We start from the raw sequence: 5,087 nt of genomic DNA on the forward strand, positions 1-5,087 counted from the left end.
TTCCACCTATGAGATGGTTATTGGGGTGCTTCCCCTGAACTTGTTCCATAGAAGGAGGAGGAGGTGCCTTTAAGCAACTTGCTTCCATGTGTTGGTCAACATGCACCTCAAGCTATTCGGAAGGTTGAATTTTGATACAACCAAATCAATCTCTCAGTGGGGAAAGGACACGTGTCTCCCCCGGGACACGTTTCGCCCACCAGATAGGGATTCCAAGGACTACCACGTTACCTACGTGAAGGGAATATTCCCCACCAAAAGGATGGACGTATTCGAGTGGGACTCTAAGAAGGAAGAAGGTGGACCCGAGAAGGACTCAGGGGGGAAGAAAATGGAAAAGGGAAAACCCTAAACCCGAAGAGATATATAAGAGGGCCCAAGAGGAAGGAAGAAGGTAAGCATCAATACCCTCACCATTACTCCTTAACAAAAACTGTACGGCCGATCCCTAACTTGAGCGTCGAAGGACTAACCCCGGACAAAGCTCCGAGCCTCTACCATCTGTGCTTGTGCAGGATCTACTCATACGGGATTTTTGGCAGCAACAGATTGGCGTCGTCCGTGGGAATGACAGTAATGGTGGGGAGAACCTACAACCGTAAGAAGACAAGAGCAGCGTCAAACATGGACATGGGGGAAGAACCTTCAGGGGGGCTTCCTCCCTCGACGGAGATAGGACGAGAAAGGGGCAACGATGATCAGGAAGTATCCATAAGGTACCAGCATTCGGCTGGATATTTAGTACATGAAGACAGTGATTCTCAGCCCCCTCCTGCAGCGCAGGAGTACGTGACAAGGGAGCAATTCGAAGCCCTCTAGGACAAATATGGCCGGATGGCCGAGACAATGAGGGAGGTCTCCAAAGCTGTCTCTCAGAAGACCGGCGGAGCACCCCCAGGCCCCCACATCCAGCCTGAGAGGGCTCGAGACAAAGACCAGAGCAGTACAGGATCGACAAGGGCCGGTCATAACCCTCGAAACCGAGCGAGGAGGGAAAGTCCTGCACCCAGAGGTAGGACGCAACGCGCCACCAGAGACCCACATGGGGATCCACGCCAAGGAGACAAACAGAGGCCCGAGGACTCGGGGTTAAAGCAGATGATCCTAGACCTGAAGGATGAGATCAAGAAGGTGGCAGAAAATCAGACGGGAACTCGCGAGCCGGACCTCACTAATGACACGACTCTAGCTCATGAGGTCATGAGGGACCCACTCCCGATTGGCTTTCGCCTACCCAAGTATGACACTTATGATGGGTCGGGGGACCCCGTCGATCATCTGGAAGGCTTTAAGGTTGCCATGCAGTTCCATCGGGTCTCGAAAAACATTATGTGTCGCGCTCTGCCATTGACATTCAGAGGGGCGGCAAGGCTATGATACAACCGTCTGCTGACAAAGTCCATCCATAGTTTCAGCGATTTAAGCTACTTCTTCGTGAAGGGATTCTCTAGTAGCCAGCCCCTTCAGAAGACTACCTTGAACTTGACCAACGTCAAGCAACAGGAAGGAGAATCACGTGGAACTACATGAAGCGCTCCCAACAAGAGAAGATCATGATCAGAGGCCTAGACCTGAAAGAGGAGCTCACAGCCCTGTTGGGAGGCGTCAAGGATAAGGAGCTGAAAAGGTCTCTGGCGAAGCATATACCTCGGAATCTGACCGAGTTGAGAGCTCGATGCGATAAGTACATCCAGATGGAAGAAACCCTCCAGGCCGATGAAGAAGCTGAAAGGAAGGCGGTAAGAAAGAGGCTCTCAAGGGCCGATGATAAACCCTCGGAAGAAGACAAAAGATGAAAGTCTGAGCACGGTCGGGTACCCAGTCCACCAAGGAAGTTCGAGAAATACTCACCCCTGAACCGGAGACGAACGGAGGTACTGATGCAGATAAAGGACTCCCCTGATGCCAGGGCCATGAAGTGGCCAGGAAAGATGGGGCGACACCCCGAGAGATGCAACATGGACAGATATTGCCACTTCCACAGAGACCATAGCCACGACACCGAAGACTGTTGGCACCTTAAGGGGGAGATAGAAGGGATGATCCGAAGGGGATATCTAGGCCGATTTGTAGACCGCGAAAAGGAGGATGCCCAAGACGGTAATGACCGTAGGGATAACCGTCGGAGAGATGGCAGAAGTCGCTATGAGAGGAGGGGGCTTGCCCGTAGAGGCAATCAGGAACGGCGAAGGGACCAGACACCCGAGGAAACTGAGCATCGCCCTCGAGAGGAGAATAAAAGCCCAACTAGAGTTATAGCGACCATCTGTGGAGGCCCAGCCGCTGGAGAGAGTTCAGTCTCTGCCAAGAAAGCAAAGGCCTACGCAAGAAGCGTACATATGGCGGAATGGCCGAACAAGAAGGCGAGGACCGGGACGGTTATCTCCTTCTCAGATGATGATTTGGAAGGGGTACATACTCCGCACGACGATGCCCTGGTTGTCACCATGACCATAGCGGATTGCAAAGTGAAGAGGATCTTAGTAGATAACGGCAGTTCAGCTGATATCCTGTTCCTTGAAGCTTTCCGGAAGATGGGCCTGGACGAGGGAAAGCTAAAGAAGGTCGAACACCCGTTGTAGGGATTCTCCAGCGTCCCAGTGAAGGTGGAAGGGTCGATTGAGTTGCCAGTAAGAGCCGGCATCAGAGATCGCCAAGCGACAGTCATGATCAACTTCCTGGTTGTGGGCATTACATCGGCATGCAATGCCATACTAGGAAGGATTGGATTGAACCTACTAAAGGCAGTCGTCTCCACACCCCATCTCAAGATGAAATTCCCAACCAAGAATGGTGTCGGGGAATGTCGGGGCGATCAAGAGGCATCCCGGAGGTGTTATGCCACTACCTTATGGGGAAAAGAAAAGGTCGGCGAGGCGCTCCCGATAGAGGATCTGCGCGATGATGCCAGTTATCAATGAGGGGATCCAGCCGAGGATTTGGTGCAAGTTGAAGCCAAAGAGGGGGATAATGCTCGGTAATTTCAAATTGGGGCTACCATGCCAAGGTCGCAGTGAGAAAGACTCGTCTCATTCCTACGAAACAATGCTAACGTCTTCGCCTGGTCGGCTTCGAATATGCCCGGAATAGATCGAGAGGTAATAGAACATCATCTGAATGTTAGCCCGATGAAGAAATCGGTGCAGCAGAAGAAGAGGACTTTTACCCCCGAAAGGCAGCAGAAAATAGACGAGGAAGTGGAGAAGCTGTTGAAGGCCCAGTTCATCCACGAGATCCAATACCCGGAGTGGATATCTAACGTGGTAATGGTCCCGAAGGCAAATGGAAAGTGGAGGATTTGCATCGACTTCACCGACCTGAATAAGGCCTGCCCAAAGGACGCGTACCCCCTGCCCAAAATAGACCTCCTCATCGATGCCATGACAGGATACGAGGTGCTGAGCTTCATGGATGCATACTCGGGGTACAATCATATCAAGATGTCTGAGGTCGATGTCCTGAAAACATCCTTCATAACCGAGGGAGGACTATACTGCTATGAGGTCATATTTTTTGGGCTAAAAAACGCAGGGGCCACCTATCAAAGGTTGGTGAATAAAATCTTCAAGGGGATGATCGGCAAAACCATGGAGGTATATGTGGACGATATGCTCGTAAAGAACCTGAAGGCGGAACGACACATCCAAGACTTAGAAGAGGCGTTCCAGGTGCTGAGATGGTACGGCATGAAGCTGAACCCAGCAAAGTGTGCATTCAGAGTAGCCTCGAGAAAGTTCCTCGACTTCATCGTTTCGGAGAGAGGAATTGAGGCCAAACCGGTCAAGATACAAGCCATTCGGGATATGAGGTCACCCCAGAATGTGAAGCAAGTCCAGGAGCTAACGGGTCAGGTCGCTGCCCTCGGGCGATTCATGTCTCGGTCTGCAGACAGGTGCCTCCCCTTCTTTAAAGCACTGAAAGGGACCAAAAAGTTCGAATGGATGGAGGAGTACGAAAGTCCTTCAAACAATTGAAGGAGTACCTGGCCGCTCCCCCGTTGCTGATGAAGCCGAACACCGGGGATACCTTGCAGCTATACCTTGTTGTATCGGCAGTGGCGGTAAGCGCCGTACTAACGAAGGAAGAAGGAAGGCAACAACGACCAATATACTATGTCAGCCGAACCCTTCTAGATGTCGAAACAAGATACAGAAAGGCAGAGAAAGTGGCGTATGCCTTAGTGACAGCGGCAAGAAAGCTGAGACCATATTTTTAATCACATACGGTATGCGTACTCACCGACCAGCCCCTGAAGAAGATACTGCAGCGGCCGGATATGTCCGGTCTCCTGGTAAACTGGGCCATAAAGCTGGGAGAATTTGACATCCAGTACAAACTGAGAACCGCGATTAAAGCACAGGCCCTCGCAGACTTCATAGCCGAGACGACACTCCCCGACGACCCCCAGGAGTTTGCCGAGGATCGAGGAGAAGAGGCTTGGACATTATACGTGGATGGGGCTTCCAACAGTGCAGGAATCATGTTGGTCAGCCCCGAGGGTTTCAAAATAGAATACGCCCTACGGTTCGACTTCAACGCCTCCAACAACGAGCAGAATACGAAGCGTTAATAGCCGGAATTAATCTGGCTCGGGCTTTGATGGTAAAGGAGCTGGTAGTGCATAGCGACTCGCAGCTCGTGGTACGACAGGTGAATGGAGACTACGAGGCCAAAGAACAAAGGATAGCCGAATACTTGAAGACGGTGCGAGACAGGGTAGCGGCCTTCAAGGAATTAGAGGTAAGGCAGGTGTCACGAGAAGATAATGCTAGGGCAGACGCACTGCCACAACTGGCCACCTCCGACTTCGTAGATCTTGGACGATCGGTGTATTTCGAAGTGCTATCACAGCCAAGCATCGAAAAACCCCGAGAGGTATTACCTGTAGGTGAAAACGGCCAAAGCTGGATGGATGCCCTAACCGAATACCTCAAGGAAGGAAAGCTCCCAGAGAATAGGGACGAGGCAAGGAAAATAAGAATGAGGTCAGCGCACTTCCTTCTGAAGGACGAGACACTATACAAGATAGGGTTCACCTTGCCGTACCTCAAGTGTCTAGATTCCACCGACGCTGAGTACTCACTCCG

Source organism: Macadamia integrifolia, chromosome 1, assembly GCF_013358625.1.
Source record: "Macadamia integrifolia cultivar HAES 741 chromosome 1, SCU_Mint_v3, whole genome shotgun sequence".
Lineage (NCBI taxonomy): Eukaryota > Viridiplantae > Streptophyta > Magnoliopsida > Proteales > Proteaceae > Macadamia > Macadamia integrifolia.